This window comes from Tenrec ecaudatus, chromosome 12 (assembly GCF_050624435.1).
Source record: "Tenrec ecaudatus isolate mTenEca1 chromosome 12, mTenEca1.hap1, whole genome shotgun sequence".
NCBI classification, from domain to species: domain Eukaryota; kingdom Metazoa; phylum Chordata; class Mammalia; order Afrosoricida; family Tenrecidae; genus Tenrec; species Tenrec ecaudatus.
The window spans coordinates 17,493,375-17,513,181 of record NC_134541.1 but is presented as its reverse complement, the minus strand read 5'-3'; the positions used below and the strand labels follow the sequence as shown (position 1 = coordinate 17,513,181).

Here is a 19,807-nt window from a genome sequence, read left to right as displayed (position 1 = left end):
CTTCTATTCAAGTACTCTCTCAATGCAAGAACATCTTGTTCTAATAACTTGGCATTCTGTGTTGCTTACCTTCCTGACATGATCGCCGAAGACAAATGTGTGCATAAGCAAATGTGGTGAAGAAAGCTGATGGTGCCCAGCTATCAAAAAATATAGCATCTAGGGTCTTAAAGGCTTGAAGATAAACAATCAGCAATCTAGCTGAGAAGCAACAAAGCCCATATGGAAGAAGCATACCAGCCTGTGTAATCATGAGGTATTGATGGGATCAGATATCAGGTATCAAAGACCCAGAACAAAAGATCATATTGATGTGAATGGGGAGAGGAGGGGGCGAAGTGGAGACCCAAAACCCATCTGTAAACTATTAGACATTCCCTTACAGTAGAGTCACAAGGGTGCTAGCTTCGGCAGCACAGATACGAAAATTGGAACGATACAGATAAGATTCGCATGCCCCCTGCGCAAGGATGACACGAAAATTTGTGAAGCATTCCATATTAAAGAAAAAAAGGGTCACAAGGAAGAGATGAGTCAGTCAGGGTGTAGTATAGCACCGACGAATCATACAACTTTCCTCTAGCTCTTTAATGCTTCCTCCTGCCCTCTGTCATGACCCCAATTCTACCTTACAAGTCCAGCTAGACCAGAGATGTACACAGGTACAGATAAGAGCTCTGAACACAGGGGATCCAGGACAGATAAACCCTTAAGGACCAGTCATGAGAGTAGAGGTACCAGGAGGATAAGGGGAAGGTGGGGGGAGAATGGGGGAACAGATCACAATGATCTACATATAATCCCCTTCCAGGGGGATGGACAACAGAAAAGTGAGTGAAGGGAGACAGTGGTCAGTGCAAGACATGAAAAAACATTAAAAATTATCAAGGGTTCATGAGCGAGGGAAATGAGCTGATGTCAAAGGCTCATGTAGAAAGAAAATGTTCTGAGAATGATGATAGCAACATACGTACAAATATGCTTGATACAATGGATGGATGGATGGATTGTGATAAGAGGTGTGAAAGGCACCAATAAAATGATTTTTTTAATGAAGAAAATGTTCTAAAACTCATTGTGGTGATGATTTCCCGGCTCTCTTTTTCCTTTTAAAAAATAATTTTATTGGCATATAATTCACAAATCTTGAAGTTTAAAAGCCCAGCCGTATTAAGAAGAGTGGTACAATCATCATACCAATCAATTTCAGAACATTGTCTTCTTCCTCATCCTCATTGTTGCTAGCTTCCCACCTCCCCAAAACATCCCCTGCTGTACCCATCGGTAATTATTAACCCAGTGATGATCTCTACAGATTGACCTGTCCTAGATTTCATATATGAAGCCAGGACACAAATAATAATAAAACCCTCAACAACAACGACAAAACAAAGCAGAGATAAACTTCAATCAAAAAGAAAGAAAATGATAAAAACTGAAACAAATTCTACATGGGTCAAAAACGAGATCAAATGAGAAAGGAGGTCCATTTTCCCCTAACGACATCATCAATCATCAATCCTATAATGTTCTCTGTCTGATACTAAGGACTCTTCACATCCCTGCACTGTGGCCAGAGGGATTCACTGGAGACTTAACCCATGTGTGTGTGAGTCAGGGTAAATTAGGGAAACAAATCCACAGAAACCCATATGTATAAGAGAGTTTTATATAAAGGTTAAGTGCGCATCAAGAAAACATCTCAATCCAGTGCTGCTCAAGCCCACAAGTCCAACATTAACTATTTAACCCATATGTCCAACAACAATCCACAAAGTCCTTCTCCAGCTCACAAAACAGACACTATGATGCCGACTGTAGGAGGAAAGCTGAATCAGTGAACGTGTAAACATCTCAGCGCTTGCAGGGGTCTCCACACGGCTGCTCCAGCAGCCAGGTCTGCATCGAGGTAGGTCCATGTGGCTTCTCCTGGGGGATGTCTTGCAGGAAGTGAGCCTTGCCAGCCGAAGCAGGGAACTGCTAAGGCAGCTGCACCCTGGTGCGACCATCAGAAAACAAGAGACCTGAGAACTAGAAAGGCGAGGCTCACTGAGCCATTTATCCCTCCACTCTTCAATTAATCCCACATGTGTTTATTGGCCAGGTTGGCACAATAAACTAACTCAATGTGGAAACGCTGCAAATGGATTTTTGGCTTCCTCTGTGGTTCTAGCTCTCTGAAAACTGGGTGTTCAGAATTTAAGCTCAGATATACAGTTCCCTCCTTTGGATTTGAGTTTTATTATTTACAATCCTTGGATCACACAGGCTGGTGTGCTTTTTTCACGTGGACTGGGAGAACCTCACTACGATGACTACTTGGTATAACTTTAAAAAATATATTTAAACCATGGAATTGTATGGTACATGAATTATATGTCAATAAGCTGTTGAAAATAACAAAAGAAATTTGTTTTGACACCTGTGGAAGCCAATCTGGTGATAGCTATCACAATTCAACATGTGTATATATAGAAATATACAACAAAATACACAACATGTGTATACATAGAAATAGAAAATATACTCACCCAAAGACTCGTCCTTGACCTGAGCTGTCTAATATGGTAGCCTCAGGCCACAGACATGTGACTGGCCCAAATTGTGGTGGGTTCTAAAAGTCAAATAAGGGGCCCTGGTGGTAGAGAGTTTACGCATCGGGCTGTGACCCGCATTGGCCGAGGTTCGGAACCAGCAGCAGCTCCTGGGGAGAAAGACTGGGCTTTTTCCTCTAGTAAACAGTTACAGTCTCAGAAACCCACCGGGGGTCGCTATGAGCCAGCATTGACTCAATGGCAGTGAGTTTGTTGTTTGTGTGATAGCGTGGTGAGTTATTCATTGCACTGCTCATTGGAAGGGCAGCTGTTCAAACCCACCAGCTGCCCTGAAGAAGAGAGAGGAAGCAGCCTGCTCCTGTAAAGACTGTAACCTTGGGAACCCTTGGGCCGGCCCCCTCTGCCCTACAGGGTCGCTATGAGCCAGGAGCCACTCGATGGCAATGGGCATGGTTCTTGACTAACTGTAAAACACACGGTGGCCTTGGTTAGCATTTTAAAATGTAAGATAATCCTGAACCCCTCCAGTTTCTTTTGACTTTTTAAAAACATGGCTGCCGGCCAGGCTGAATGACCTGTGTGCTTACAGTGGTGGCTACCATGACATTGCATGGAGAGTACCGCCCTCGTGGTCTCCATCATGGGTGAGAGGTTCCCAAAGGAGGCACTAAGTGCCCGTCCCCTGGGAACGGGGTTGTGCTATAACCATATGGCGGATACAGGAGAAGCCCTGAGCGACCACTCCTTGTGACGGTGTAGATGAGACTCACAAATACCACACGCAAGCTTGCAGACACACAGACTAGCCTGCCATCTGACCCCATTGACCCAGATGCCAAAAGAGGTAACCTGATCTCGTTTACTGCTCGACCACCCATCATGCTCCAGTGGCTGTCTGGGTTCTCTGTGCCCCATTTAAGGGTCCCAATGTCATGGACACCATGATGGGCACATGCCGATGGTCTCGCTCATCCAATGAATTGTCTTGTCTCTGTCCTGTTTAAGACCCACTGTGTGTTCTCGCTGAATTCTATTCCAGATTTGGGGGGTCTCCTTTGTCACCTATCACAGCAGGAAAGGGCATCCACCGAAGTCAAGGGGCCCAGCAGCAGTGGTCACCTCCGTGGAGTCCACAACAGTGTCCCTCAACACACGGGGACAATTTCAAATGCCTGCTGGGGCCCGAAAGTTCCAGGCCAACTCAGGTGGTTCAGCTCAAGTGAGACCCCCCTGCCCTTTACCCCCACCCCCTTGGTGGCATCTGTGGGGGGGGGGTAGGGGAGACACAGAGGAGCGGCCACTCGACCAGCCACCCCCAGCCTGGGAGAGGAGCAGCTCTAATAACACACCATCCATCCATTGTATAACGCACATTTGTACATATGTTGCTGTCATCGTTTCCAAAACATTTCCTTTCTACTTGAGCCCTTCAGAAGTTTCTTGTGTGTGTGTGTGTTTATTTTATTTTTCTAATCATTTCATTGGGGGCTTGTACAACTCTTATCACAATCCTTCCATCCATCCATCCATCGTGTCAAGCACATTTGTTTTTTTTTTAATCATTTTATTAGGGGCTCATGCAACTCTTACCACAATCCATACATACATCAATTGTATGAAGCGCATTTGTACATTCATTGCCCTCATCCTTTTCAAAACATTTGCTCTCCACTTAAGCCCCTGGCAGAGGGTTCTTAATAGCTACCACTTCCCCAGCCTGTCCCGAGGGGCTATCAGAATTCAGAGCTGTCCCCAGACAGCTTGGTGGGCTTGGAGAGGGGTGACGGCGACCAGTGGAGGGGGAGGCAGAGGGACTGTCCCAGAAGAGGAGAGGAGCGGATGTGGTGGCCAAGCCTGAAGATGGTGAGTTTGGCCGGGGGTGGGGTGTCACAGGACACTGAGCATGGCCTGCCCAGGAGGGGACTTGGCACGTGCGCAGCTGTGTGGGGCGGGGGCACCCAGGGTGTAGGAAAGGCTCCCTGACCCCACTATTTAAAGCACATTCCGCAAGGGTGGGACGCTGGCTGGGCAGGGCACTGACGCACGCGTGCGTGCTTGTTCCTTGGCAGGAGGGTACGAAAGGAAGAATGAGATATTGGAAACAGATTATTCGGGGGAAAGTATTCCAGGCGCGAGACAGCCGTCTCGTCCACCCATTCCCCAGCCCTGATGCAAGCCTGGCCGACAGAAGGTGTTTCTCCTGGGACTCTCTGTCCCGACCACCACACCCTCCCTGCAGGGGCTCACATATACCCACAGCTTGACCACACAGCATCGAGCAGGCAGCTGGAAGGAATTCTCTCCTCCAGGAACACTGGGTGATGACTGCCCCCATTTCTCAGATGAGTCAACTGAGGCCTAGGGAGGTTAACTGATGGGCCCATAGTCTCACCGTCACCTAAGGGTTGATTCTTCTGTCTGACTCTGGGCCTGAGGTGCGCCCGAGCAGAGGGGTGTTTAGGGCAGCAGGGGAAAAGATACTAGGAGATATAGGTTAGTGTGGGAGGCATTATGGTTAGGTGCCTGATTCCGGAGTCAGATTTTGGGGGGGTTTTTGTTACGCCATCATGACCTTGAATTTCCTGACAGACACAAAGCATGGAAAACTGAGGGATGCATCCTTAAAGATGCTCAGGACTGGCCCCGCCCCTCAGAGACAGCCCTTTAGACAAAGTCGTGGAAGGCTTTTGCCCACGTAGCCGGGAGGCCAGGACTCTACACTCGGCCACTAACTGGCTGTGTAGCTTTGGGCAAGTCACTTCCCACCCCTGGTCCTCGCTACCCTTACCTTCCCTGCCTGCTGTGCAGTGGTCAGCTGAGGGCCCAGTGAGACGGGCAGAGCCGAGCAGAGCACTCCAGCCAAGAGAAGCCCGGGGGACTGTGGCTGTTATTACTCAGCGGGCGCAGACGGTGATTTCCCAAAGATGTGAGTCACCGATGGTGGAATTCCAGGCATCAGGAGGGCTGGTTCTGGGCAGCAAAGACAGATCCCACACAGTGCAGTGACCCTGACCCCACACCTCTCTCCCGGGCTGCAGCTGTGTGAGGATCCAGTCAGCAAATGGCAAAGTCACCAGGCCCTTAGGGGCAGAGCCAGCAGTCCCATTGCTCCCCAGGACTGTCAGGGGGACCAGGATGCTTACCCCCCAGACACCCAGCCAGAGAGCAGCTGAAGTCAGACTCGAACATGAAACCCTCAGGTCCCAGGCAGCCACCACTCTGCTGCCCCATAGCTCAATTCTAGGCAGAGGACAGCAGGCCTGTGCTTACCGTAAACTCTAGGGCAGTAACTGGGTGGGGGTGGGGGGGATATCGGTGGGGCACCCACGTCATGGCTTCCAGGCGAAGGCAGAATGTTCCTTTTCTATAAACTCCTAGAGGCTGACGTATGGCCACTCCCACTTTGAGTCCCCTCTGTGCTGCCCCAAAGTCTGGAGTTCATGGGTGCCCAGCGCACCCTGCTGCATTCCGGGGCCCTTCCTGAGTCCTAGGCTTGGAGCTGAGCACAGTGCACGCCTGGTCTGGCCTGGCCTCATTGCTTCTGGAAGACAGGAGCCTCGTTCTCCCATTCGAAGGCCCCCAAACCTTCCAGGGGTCCTGTGAGCGAATCCCAGATCCGGATGCAAACCCAGGCCCAGGTGCTGGGAGCCTGTCCCCACTGAAACCGGACACTCGAGCGCTTCTGCTCTGTGAGTAGAGGTGCAGGTGGAGCTGATGGTGCCCAGGATCCAGGTGGGAAAACTGAGGCTTGGCACAGCTGGGCATCCTTGGAAGATGAGGAGTGCCCTGGCCCCTCTCATGCAGATGGGAATGGGGTGGCATCTGAAGGTGGACTCCGTCCCCAGTAACAAGGACAGCCAATGCTTGAAGAGCACTTTATAGGGACCGTGTCTTGGGCCCCACCCTTTGTCTTTATGTGCATCTTGGCCAGGGGTTGAAGGGACTTGTGGTAGTTTCATGATCTGGTGTCATTTTGAAAGGATTACACGTGAAGGGCGGAGTCTAGTCTATTAATTGAATCATGACCACTGAGGCCTTCTCCTGAGAATTCTGGGAAATCTGGTATTCCTTCTAGAAGGTGGGAGACACAATCTCTCTCTACTCACTCCCTTGGAGACTCTCTACTGACAAGACACATGGCAGTACGCTGATAGACCTCTGGAGCCGGAGGAGCCACGTAGAGCCCCCTGCCAGTGCTGAGATGCTTACAACGCCACTGGATCCAAAGACTTTCTACCCACTGGCCTGTGATCGTCCTGCATTCGGCATCATTGTGTGAGTTTCATGAGTCTGAAGAGGACTTTATAGATTGGTATCAGACCTATTGGCTAATATCGGACCTATGAGCTTGGACTGGACTGATGCTTTCTTAACGAAGAAAGCATCTACAACTACGCTTTATATAAAACTGTCTGTTACACACATATGTGGCTCTATGAATTTGGATCTCTAGTCTGCCCGAACTAACACAGGGCTCCTTTACCCCACCCATTTTTGCAAATGAGAAAGGGGCTCAGCGAGGTGAGCCAGTTAGTCTTCAGACCACCATGTAAACTCACCTCTCCAGGAGAAGAGCGGGGACGTGGCCTGAACGCCCTACTTCCTGGTCCCCCAGCCCCCAGGGTTCCGGGCCCCTGGGTTCCCATGAGGCTAAGACTTCACGGCATGTGGTGCTAAGAACCAGTCCTCGCCCAAGGACATGCCATTAGATGATTCAACGGTTTCCTGAATCTCTGTCACCCACTGGGTACCCGTGGAATGGAGCCCAGAGGGCTGAGCCAACAGGGGGCCCGAGTGCCCCGAGGGGCTGCTGACCCCACAGACAGCAAGTCTGGCTGGGCCAAATCTGGCATCCGCAGAAGCCCTCTCCTCCCTGCTGGGGCTGCCCTCATCCCCAGCAGTCCTTCCTGAACTTGGCAGGAGAATGCAGTGTCCTGACGGCCCTGCCAACCTCTCTGCTATGTCCCCACAGGCACCTCTACCCCTACCCCATCTCCCTGTCCCCTTGCAGGGTTGGCGTGGTGGTCTGCAAATGGGATCTGTGTGGGGCTGGCCTTCAAGTACAGGGTCAAGCCTAGGGATGGATGTCAGAACAGTCTCTTCCACCTGAGATGACAGTCTTCCCTAGCATCTGTCTCCCTAAGCTGCATCTCCTCTGACCTTCCAGCCAGCTCTAGTCGAGAACGCCTCACTCACTCCCCCTCCTGCTTCATCCTTGCCTATAAAGTCTTGGTCTAGTCTGGAAAACGGGACGCTCAGGGCAGGAAATCCTCCCCTAGACCCGGAAGAAACAAAGTCATGTAAGTCACTCCAGTCCCCTTTGTTGGTGAGATAGTTAAGGTTTATTGTGGCAACCTGGCTGATAAACACATGTGGGATTAATTGAAGGGCAGAGAGATAAATGGCTTAGTGAGCCTCGCCTTTCTTGTTCTCTGGTCTTTTGTTCTCTGATGGTCAGACCAGGGTGCAGCTGCCTTAGCTAGTTCTCTGCCTCAGCTGGCAAGGCTCACTTCCTGCAAGACATCCCCGAGGAGAAGCCTCATGGACCTACCCCGATGCAGCGCTGGGTGCTAGAGAAACCACATGGAGACCCCTGCCAGCACTGAGATGCTGACATGTTCACTGATTCAGCTTCCCTCCTGCAGTCGGCTTCATTGGTATGTTTTTTGAGATGGAGGAGGATTCTGTAGATAGGGCTAATGTTGGACTTAAAGGCTTGGAATGGACTGGGTTGGGATGCTTTCTTAATGTACACTTACCCTTGATATACAACTCTCTTTTATTTACATATGGATGTCTGTGGATTTGTTTCTCTAGCCTACCCAGACTAACTCAGTCGGGCATGGGATCAGGAGAGGCAGTCCCTGGAGAAGGACATCATGCTTGGTAAAGTGGAGGGGCGGTGAGAGAGAAGGCAGTCTTTGACTGAATGGCTGGACCTAGTGGCTGCAGCAATGGGCTAAGCATAGGACGATGGCAAGGGGGGTGCAGGACTGAGCAGGGTCTCTGCTGTACACTAGGAGCACAATATGGGTCGCTGCATCAGAACCGGCTCGGCAGCACCTAACCACAACGACCTGTGTATCAGCTGGTTCACGTGATGCTGGCTGCTGAAACAACTCCACAGTGTCCATGGTTCTAGACCATCCAGGTGGTTTCTCTCTCCCTTCCTAGTGCCTCGAGGCTGGGCAGGAAGGCTCTTCTGCTCCACGTGTGATCACTTTGGACTATCGCCCCGAGAGACTCTTTCAACCTCCAACTGAAACGATTGCTGAGGTCACCCGTTAGTGAAAATACGGACTGGCATACAAAAGAAAGGACCCTGCCCCAAGTATGATGCTCCATTCAAGAAACATCTGTCTGTGGCTCACCCTCCTGAACAGACCATTGGAGATATGGGTGCTGTAGAAAAGTGGGCTGAAGAAACTAAGTGGTGCCCAGCTTTTAGAAGGCACGGGGGTCTTAAAGGCTTGTCTTCAGACAAGCAGCCGTCTAAGGGGGGCATCAACTAAGCCAACATGGAAGAAGCAAGGAGTATAACTAATACATGTGATCCAGGGATTATACCTAATAAATGCAGTTCTGTAGGTGGGAATGGTATCGGCGCTCGCACTGCGGACACCTGGTCTGCAGAAGGCTATGAACCACAGTGGGAACCTAGAGTCCACTTGCAGGGTCTCCATGTGAACGAAGCCCCGGGATACCCTCTCCCCAGAGACCAGGGGTGTGAATAGACTTCCTCTCACGCAGAGCCTTTTTGTTGATTTATTTATGTTCAGTTCTCCTGCATCTGAAATTTAGGATGGCGAAAGCTATAGAGACAGTGACTGCATTCATGGTGTCTTGGGGGTACGCATGGCAGGGGAGGTTGGGGTGGAGAGGGGAGAGCATGGGGAGTACATTGTTATGTACTCATAACAATGAGTGTAAGAATGAAGACACTGTTCTAAAACTGATTGTGGAGAGGATTGCACAACTCTTTATTTAATATGATCGAACTATTGAATTATATGATATGTGAATTATATGCTAATAAATAAAACTTGAAAAAAAAAACCCAACTACATGAGGCCCAAAGGAGACGTGGTGGTGTGGTGGTTGAGCGATGGGTCCACAGTTTGAAACCAGGAGTCACTCCTCAGGAGAGAGACGGGGCTTTCTACTCCAGGAGAGTTAGTCTCGGAAGCTCACAGGGGCAGGGCTACCCTGCCCTGTAAGGTTGCTATGAGTCAGCACCGACTTAATGGGGATGGTGTGAGTGAGGGAGGGAGTGAATGAGTGGGGAGGTCAAAGGACAACACTGATTCTAAAGCAAAGATGGGGAGATAAGGGACAGGGACACCAGAGTCCTGGAAATGGAACAAGCCGGCCACAGGGAGAGAGAATGTTGAGAAATCATGAAAAACACGGCTTAAATCACAGAACACATTGCATGGAATGATCAAGCAGGAACCTAGTTTGTGGTGTAAAACCATGACTGAAATCACAAGAAAATAGTATTCTAAAAATTCCAAAAAGGGGTATGGAGAGAAGTTGCCCTCTCTTTTCCCCTTTCGGAGGTGTAAGGCGCCATAACCTGAAGCTTGGGCACCCATTTTGAGCCCAGAGTAAGGCTGCTGGAGGACTAAAGACCACAGGCCAAGGGTGGTGGAGCTGGAACGAGGACCCTGGGGGACGCTCCTGACCCTCTGAACCCACTAATCCTGTCCTCACCCAGCCTCCAGATTTCTTGCCCTCAGAGACCACAAAGGTTCTTATTGTTTACATACTTCTTAGTAGGGGACTCTGTTGCATGCAGCCCAAGACTTCCTCGTGGATGGACAGTCAAGTGGGAATGCTAGAAACAGCCAAGAGGCCAGACTCCTCTGGACATTGTTTGGGGGGGCGGGGCGGGGGGCGTCAGCTCAAATACAGACTGAGCATCTGCTGTGTGCCCCACTCACGGGCTACACAAGCACCCTCTAGGGACGCGGCAACTTCAGCTGGCTGCTGGTTCTTCCTCTGTCCACCTGCCCCACCCAGAGACATCCTGGAGGAGGATGAGGAGCCCAGGGGATGGCTGGAAGCAGGTCATCCTTATCTGGGCACGGGGTGGTCTCGTAAAAGGCTGGGCCCTCTGTGCTGCCCGAGGGTGGAGACACAACTTCCAGACAAATGACCTTTGGGGTGACCTTTGTTATGAGAGGAGATTCCTTTTGGGGAACGTGATGACTGGCGCTGGGAGCCAGGGTCCCCAGACTTAACCCCCAGGAATGTGAACGGCCATCTCAGGCCTCTGCCCTGGGGGTCAGCCAGAGGAAAACAGCAGCTTCCAGTTCTCCCAGTTGCTAGCCTTTCTTGAGAGGGTAAGGGTGGGCAGGGACCTCTGCCCCAGGCTGGGAGGCATCTGCACAGAGTGAAAGGATTTCCAGCATCAACATTCGTTTCCTTCTCAGACATGTGATGTTGGGGAGGCGCCTGGGCCTTAGATTTCCCATCTGTCAAATGGGGGAGAATCATTCTATCAATACACAGCAGGGCTTGGGTAAGGCCAGCCAACTGCTCAGGGCTCGATAGTTAAGGTGGTACTTGCTCTCCGGGGCTGAACCAGATGTTGCACCGCCCTGAGAAGGAGAGCCTCCTTAAATTGGCACCCTAGCCACCTCACTGGTCAGGCTCTCCCCCAGAGGCCACCCGTGGAGTTGGATGGAGGAGGTGAGATACTTTGTGCCAAGCCTGTGTTGCCTCTTTCCTTGGTATCTTCACAGCAGACCCCCCTGAGATTGCCAGTGTTGGTTGCCATGGAGTGGGTGCAGACTCCGGGTCCCCCCATGTTGCGGGGTAGATCTGCCCCAGAGTGTTTTCCTGCCTGTCTGCTTAACAGATCCACGAGGCTGGTTCTTCAGCAGCATCTCTGCACAGGTTTGAACCGCCAATCTTTAGGGTAATTGTTGAGCGCTAACTGAGCCACTGTGACCTTCTCTTTATATCCTAAACCACTGGGCCGAAGTCCCCACACTGTAAATCCAACCATTTCTGAGTTTCCAAGTCAGCGGCTTTGGGTGTATTTACTCTGTGGTTCCACCACCACTTCGCTCTAGTTTCCAAATCTTTTCCTCTCTCCGGAAAAACACTCCCCGAGAGGGATGGACTCAGGAGCTGCTACAAGGGGCTCCAACCTGAGAACGGCGGACGGACCGGGCAGTGTTTTGCTCTGTTGTACATCGGGTCCCTGTGAGTCGGAACTGACCAGAGGACACCTAATGACAACACACCTCACCATGTTCCCTGGCCCTGCTGACCCTCAGCCCTTGGTTTCCACTGCCCTGCTTTCTGTCTCTAGGGCAGTGGTCCTCAACCTTCCGAATGCTGCAACCCTTTCATACACTTCCTCATGTGGTGGTGACCCCCAACCATAACATTATTTTTGTTGCTACATCATAACTATCATTTTGCTCCTGTTATGAATTGTAATGTAAATCTCTGATATGCAGGATGCATTTTCATTGTTACAAGTGGAACATAATTATAGTGATTAATCACAAGCAATATGTAATTATATATTGTGAAATATTTGTTTTCCGAAGGTCTTAGGTGACCCCTGTGAAAGGGGTCGCGACCCACAGGTTGAGAACCGCTGTTCTGTAGGGTCGTTTTGCATCAGAGTCCACTGGATGGCAGTGAATTTGACTTTTTGTTGGCAGTCTTTACGGAAGCAGAAGGCCACGGCGTTCTCCCACAAAGCAGCTGCTGGGTCTGAACCATCGACCTCCGGGATTAGTAGCTGATCACTCTGACCAACGCACCATCAGCAAAAAGACTTCTCCGCCCTACTCTTAAGGCAACTCGACGTGACAGGGGCTGTTCTGAACACTTACAGACATGAAATCATGTATCTCGACAACCCTATACAGTCTGCTCTGTTACCACTGCCCCATATTGCGAGGGGGAACCAAAGCACAGAAAGGTTAAGCAAAACTGTCCAGAGTTATGCAGTCAGAGCAGGGCTCTGCCCGAGCTCCCTGGTGGCACAGAAGGCCAATACACTCAGCTGCTAACTGAAAGGCTGCATGTCCAAGTCGCCCCAGAGGCATCTGGAAGGAAGGCCTGGTGATCAACTTCCAAGATGCTGGGCAACTCCTGGAGTATCTTCTCCTCTGGCCCACATGAATCGGAGGTGACTGAAGGGCCCCTGGCAGCCTCCCCCCAGATGCAGGTGTGCTGGGGAGCACGTGGGAAGGTCCTGCCCACCCCAACCCCATCTCCATTGGGGCGCCTGGACTAGGAGGCCTGGACGGGCTTGAGGCCCTTGACCCTCCTTTGCCCCTCACTCAGCTGCTAGACCTTTGCTCCCAGGTGGGCTGTGGAGAAAAACAGAGCCCAGCTGTGTCGTAGGATGTCCGGGCCTGGCTGATACTCTTGAGGCCCAAGGGTGCCCAGGGGATCCCAGACCAGCAGCTGGGCTGGCCTCGGAGCCAGCGTTTCCGTAAACACCCAGCGAGCCAGCCCCGAGTGGTCAGTCCTTGGCCCGCTGGCTGAGAGCAGCGTGGTTGACTGACCTGGCATGGTTTCTTCTAACACAACCACTTCCTCCCCCTGCCTGGCTGCCCTTCCAGTCATGAAGCATTTGCTCGGGAGGGGGGGGGGGATGGGGCATGAGGCCCCATGGTCTAATTTGCCTCCTCTGGGCCTGGGAGCTGGTCCACACCACACCCTCTTATGCCCTCTGAGTCTCTGGGAGGATGCTTGGTGTCAGTGGGGCACGGAGTGGGCTCTGAGGGCCGGGCAGGGATTGCCCCCACCTCAAGGAACCCCACCTCTTTGGTCTTGTGTGAGGGTGGCTGTAAGGGAAATGGCTTCTCCTGGAGACAGATCCAGGTGGCTCGGAGAAGGGAGAGAAGCCGCCGTCCCCCCTGCCTGCTCCCCACTCTAAGAGGGTGTCAGCAGGGGCTGGGGCCAGGTGGAGACTGGCAGAAGAATGATGGTGATGAGTACTGCCATCCCTGGTTCCACCCCGACCTGCTGCCTGAGTCTCCCAAGACTGCCTGGAAACTGAGGCCCAGAGAGGGGAAGCAGCTTGTCCAAAGCCACACAGCAGCAGGTGGTTGGCAGCCAGAGCCAAGACTTGAGTTGCATCTCTCCCTTCCCCTGAGCACCGCCAGCTAGCTGCCCAAGTCCCAGCTGGGGAATCTGGAGGCACTTCTAGATAGCCGAGAGCGGGGCCTCAGGGACCAGCCATCCGGGTTCAAATCCCAGCTCTGCCACTGACTGGCTGCGTGCCCTTGGCACCTTATTTAACGTCTTTGTGCCTCAGTTTCCCCACCTTAAGGCGAGGGTGGTAATGTGGCATGTCCTAGCCATAGTAATCCTTCTTCAGAAAATAAAGGACTCAGTGCCCCTGGAAATGAAAAACGTTTGTACTCTAGCCCGTAATCCAGGACTTAGTGGGGGTATTGCTTTTACAGCTGTGCGCACGTGTGTGTTTCGATCAAGGGCGTTTCAAGGGCGGTTTCGATGTTCCCCAAGGGCGTTTCAAGGACGGTTTCGATGTTCCCCAAGGGGCAGCATCACCTACTTTGGAAACACTGCTCAGAGGGTCACAGTGTGGATTGTGTGATGTCGTCATGTCCCCGCCAGACCTTTGTCCTTGCCTGTCCCTCTCTTTGAATCGCTCCCTCCCCGGGACAGTTCCGACTCGTGTTTTAAGACTCGCCTCCTCCAGGAAGCCTTCCAAGGCCACTTCCACCAGCGCCAGCTGTTTCCAGCCTCCCACGCTGCTCCCACCATTCCCACTGTACAGGTGGGGGGACCGCTCCGGAGACAAGGACCAGCATGCAGCCTTTTAGAGGCCCTGAGAGATGGGCCCCGGCTGGGCACAGTCCTTGGCCCTGGACACTTGGCTTCCTTCAGGACGAGGTGAGGGTAGAGTGAAGGGGGTGGTCTTATCTGTGTTTTCTGGGCCTGGGAGAGCAGGGGTGGGGGTGGGGATGGCAGTGTCAGGGCCTCGGGAGGAGATAAGCAGATGGACTGTCTTGTGCCTGACGGACAAGGGGGGTTGGTCAAAGGCTTTTCAACTGGACTTGGTGGACTTCGGACGGGGAGGGGCTGCAGGGCGAGAGAGTGTCCAGACCCACTCCCCGCACCGTCCCAAGCAGTTCCCATCGGCCCCATTTGAAATACTAGAGATTGCTGGGAGGCTGTTCCAAGCAAAGGTCCGCTGCTAATGAAATGGTTGGAGGTCACTGGTGTCGGACCTTTAAGGATACTGGGCCTGAGGTCCTGTGATGGGGACTCAGGGGACGGGACTCCCTTCCTTCCCATCTGGGGACCAAACTGATGAGGGGCCGGTGACTCATCCCTTCTCAGCACATCCCATGACTGGGAGCCCTGAGGGGGCAGCCCTTCCCCAAGGCCTCCCTGCCCTGCCTCCACTTGTCCTTAACACACAGGGGATGCTGGGAACAATGAGCTCCCTCCATAGGCCAGGCCAGATATCTATGTGGGCATTGGTCTTGCTGACCACGTGTGACTCAGGGGCTCCCTCAGGGGGCTAAAAGGATCCCAAGAAACCACAGAGGGCAACCTGGCCAAGTTGTAGCCAGGGAAACTGAGGCCCCGAGAGGATATGTGACTCAGTCATTCAGGGGAAGAGGTGAGAAAGGAAGATAGGGTTCTGGCCGTGACCCAGAGCTTGTCTCCTCGCCTGAGACTCCCTGAGCTCCCCATCTCTATCCCCCATCCCCCACTCTCACAGCACGCTCTGAGACCAGGTGGCTCCAGCATCATCTTGCACCACCTCCCATCTCAAGGCTTCTTCCAGACTCAGCTGCTCAGCCCCCGATGCTCAGGTCTTATGCCCCAGCCTTTGTGCTTGCTGGTCCCTCTGTTTGTACTGCCTCTTTTCTGGGCAACTCCTATGCCTGCTTCAGGACTCAGTTCACATGTCACTGCCTCCTGGAAGCCTTCCAGTGCCCCCTCCCCACCACCCAGGGTAGTTCTTGCACCCGATACTGATGTACTTATGACGCTGGTTTGTCGTCATCTCTTGGCCTGTCTCCTCCCTTCTAGTCTGTGAGCTTATCAGGAGCAGAGAGCTTGGTTTCTAGTGCTCTATTTAACCGCCCGGCATATTTCAGGATAATGGCTTAACCACTCTCTCCAGGGTCTGTTGAATGGGTATAAGGATGGATGGATAGACAGATGAAAGATAGATGGATGGTGGGTAGAAGGCCAGCTGAGTGGATCAAGAGATGTTTATGGGAGGAGTGGACAGACCAACAAGCAAATGGATGGACAACAGGATGGATGGATGGAGGAGCCAGTAACGGAGCCTTTAGGAGCTCAACAGTGAGAGGGAGGGCCTTGGGCACTAGGCACTCTGGCTAGTGGAGGGGCTCATGAGAGGGAAGCCCTGAGACCTACTTCCTCCACTGGACTTCTGGCACCGGTACCCGGTGCCTGCTGGCTGACTGGTCCTGGACTGGCTTCATGGGATCTCAGGAACTGCAGCAATTCATCAGACCTCAGAGAGCACCGCAGCCCCTGAGGTCTGGGGCTCTATGCTCTGCATTCCCGAGCCCCTCCCTTCAAGTTTCCCTCTGGATCAGGGCTGCCGCCCCAGAAATGCTTTCTGCCATAGAAACATAGATTCCCTAGCACTAGGAAGCCCCAGGACCATCTCCCACCCCTCCTGCCCGTCCATGTTGCAGATAAGAAAACGGAGGCCTCGTCGCTTGCCCAGGGTGCATAGCTACTGGCTGGGATTCGCGTGTGAGTGCCCCGATTCACTGGCTCCCTCAACAAACATGAACTTAGTGTCTAATAGGTGCCAGTGTCTGTGCTCCTTCCTGGCCAGCCAGGCCTATAAATAAGGCCTCACACCAATTTCCAGAGCCCTTTCCACGGCCCCTCACGACCTGCCCCGGCTCCTATGTAAGCTTATCTGAGGCTCATCAGCTGCCTTCTTAACATGTGTGCCTACACCCAGCAAGCAAGGACCACGCCACTGCCCGGAGCCCCAGCTCACGCCGGCTGGGCAGCCATGTGCACAGCAGTCACACACGTGTGCTGGGCCCACCAGACCCAACTCGTTGGTAGGGGCCATGTCACTCTCTGCACACTCATCTTTGTCAGCTCAGACTGAAGCCAGCTGTTAAGCTGTGGGAACCCCACCGAGATCCCAGGGGCATCCATCATGGCTCCTGGTCCCTCAGGGCTGGGAGCCAACCTCTGAACTCCTGCCTTGCCCAGACAATGTGTGGCAGGAAGAAGCCAACGAGGGTGCCTGGGTCTGCATTTGCCGACCACTAACCACAGTGCCCATGACAACCTCCTAGCACCTCTAAGGGCAGGGCCAGAGTGGAGGCAGCCAGTCTGAAGAGACGGAGCCCCTTGTTTGAGAAGGAATAAAATGGCTTATTAGTCCACACAGCAGTACAGAAGGCTAAGTTCAACTCACTTTCATGGACTAGTGAGTACACTGCAGGTCCTTTAACTCAAGCAGGCTGCTGGCCCCAGGTCAAGGAAGCAGAAATCAGAGTCTGCTCTCAGACAGACAGCAGGATGAGGCAGCGACAGTAAGTGGTGCTGGGAGCTTATTGAAGCAGGTCCTGGTGGGATCTCAGACTCTAGCGATGTACACAGCAGCAGCCCAGAGAAGCAAATTTCAAAGGAGCCTCAAGCTCTAGTGACAGGAGCCACAGGTTGGCTCTACCCACAGCAGCAGCACGCTGTTCTGATCACCAGGGAGGAAGCGAGGAAGTTCCCAGAATCCTCATGAGAAGGCCACGCCCACAAGGAGGCATCATCAGGCTGTGACCTGATTGGCAGGCTAGACTCCACCCCTTCCCTCTTAATACGCTCAAATTGACTTGAGATTATGTAACCACCACAGAGGGGACAGCCAGTCTGTAGATGGAGTCCCGCATTTCCAGGTCGGAGCCCGAACTCAATGATATGACCATCTACTGAGACCTTCTAAGGTTCACATGACAGACGGGTTGGGCTGCCTAACCCCACCTTGATACATATAAATGCAAAACCCGAGACTCACGACCTAGGCCCGTTGACGTTTGGCTTGTACCAGCTCGCCTACCTGACACAGGTTGATCCAAAAATTCAAAAAGAGGGAGCAGGCATATTTTATGACCCAAATGTCATCTTCATTTCCCAGACGACCCCACAAGGGTCCGTGTCACCCAGCGTGGTCATCCCTGGTGTCACTCCCCACGTCCTCTTCCCCGACCAGACCGTATGGAACCTTCAGGAATGGGGACGATCTATTTTAATGACAGAATATGTGATCAATGGTTTACACTTACTAGTTCCTAGATGACATGAATCCCAACAACCAAAGGGTTCTGGAAAATCTTTCTACTTTGAGTAGCTGAGCAGAAGCCGTTTCTTCTTTTCCTCTCAGTTTGCCTCCTTCGCAAGAAAAGAGAGTGAGTGAAGTAGGTACACAGATGAGAATGACCACAATATGGTAGCAAACACACCAGATCGTGACTAAGGAAGAGCAGAGAAGACCAGATGCGTTGGAATGAGAGTGTCGGTGGAGAATATCACATACAGCACAGACTCAACAGGGGGCAGCCTGAACAGTCAATCCACAATTCTTTTATGATGGAAATGGAAGGTAGTTAGGGGAATTATATTCTTCCATTAGATGTAACTTAGCTAGAAATCCTCCACGCTGTGACCCTGAGCTAAGCCCCCTATCTTGTGTCACAGAGTGTCCCATGACCGTGTCCAGGCACAAATTCTCCCTGGTACTAGCTAAGCCGATGGCCATTTCTGATTGGAGTGTAATGGCTCCCTCCATCTTCCTCTTCCCCTCATTAGGGCCAGGACCCGCATACCAGGCCTGTCTCCTCAGGGACTCAGGGGCCCTAAGTCCTGAAGCTCTGTAACATGAGATCTTTGTTAAAACAAAACTTTGTTTTCCCAGCTTGTGCCCGTCATTCCAAGACGTGTGTCTGTCTGCAAAACCTTCTCACTCAGCCCGGGTGTATATATATCCTATGCGAACAAAGAGATGGAGGAGAGACCGGCATTTGGAAAACGGATTCTCCTCGTTCTCCTTTCCCATGCATGTGAAAATAAAAGTTAGAATCTTTCAAACCCCCCTTGTTTGTGTCCTCTGGCAACACTGACCGGGCAGTGGGGACACTCCTGTTGCCCACCCTGCAGCAGACTGACAGACGCCAGGACAGCTCTGTGCTGGAGTCAGTCCAATGGAAATGCTGCTCCCACCAAGCAAGGATGGTGAGACTTCATCTCACGGACTTTGGGCCTGGCATCGGGAAGGACCAGTCCCTGGACAAGAACATCCTGCCTGGTGACTTAGAAGGTCCGTGAAGAAGAGGATTGCCACGGGGCTACAACCGGGGGATCCAGTGTGGTTGTGATACTGGCCCAGGACTGGGCAGTGTTTCCTTCTGTCCCACACTGGGTCACTGTGCATCCCAGCTGATGAGAAGACACAAAGCATCCCTGGTGGCTGGTGGATTACATATTGGGCTGCTGCCCACAAGGTCGCCAGTTCACACCCACCAGCTACTCCCCAGGAGAAAGATGAGCTGTCTACTCCCGTAAAAGGTTTACAGTCTCAGAAATCCAGTGGGGGGCAGTTCTACTCTGTCCTTCTAGACCAGGGGTTCTCGACCTTCCTGATGCCGCAACCCTTTCATACAGTTCCTCATATTGTGATGACCCCCAACCATAACATTATTTTGTTGCTATTTCATCACTGTCATTTTGCTACTGTTATGAATCAGGTGACCCCTGTGAAAGGGTCATTCGACCCCCAGAAGGGGTCGTGACACACAGATTGAGAGCCGCTGTTATAGGGTCACAACGGGTCAGAATCGGCTCGATGGAAGTGAGTTTGGGGATGTTTTGGTGACAACAGCAGCAGCCGTCTGTCCTGATCAGGGGACCATGTCTTTCTCCTGCGAGCCGCTGGTGGATTTGAACTGCCAACCTTTCACTGAGCAGCCAAGCGCCTCTGTATTTTTCCATGTGTTTGAAATGAACTCTAGGTCCAGGGCCACTTCAGGTTTACTTTTCCTCCGTGTTCAGCCACTCAGACCCATGTTGAGACCCGAGGGGTCAGGAATTGGTGGGATTTGGTAAGGCTGTGAGCTTCACTCTCTTCGGGGTTCCAGCTTTCTTACTCTATTTATTTATTTGTTTGTTTTTTAAAGGAGAACATCTTCTGTGTAGCTGCACGGTTCATGGCATCCAATGAGATCAGTCCGGGTGCCCGGTAA

At 52.1% G+C, this 19,807-nt stretch overlaps 1 non-coding gene across 1 annotated transcript; it reads left to right on the top strand.

Annotated features, from left to right (window-relative positions):
* The first annotated feature begins 398 nt into the window (after positions 1-398).
* On the top strand, positions 399-505 carry LOC142423549 (U6 spliceosomal RNA). Its single transcript, XR_012779179.1, has one exon. It is a non-coding gene; the product is annotated as a U6 spliceosomal RNA (small nuclear RNA).
* Positions 506-19,807: the final 19,302 nt, after the last annotated feature.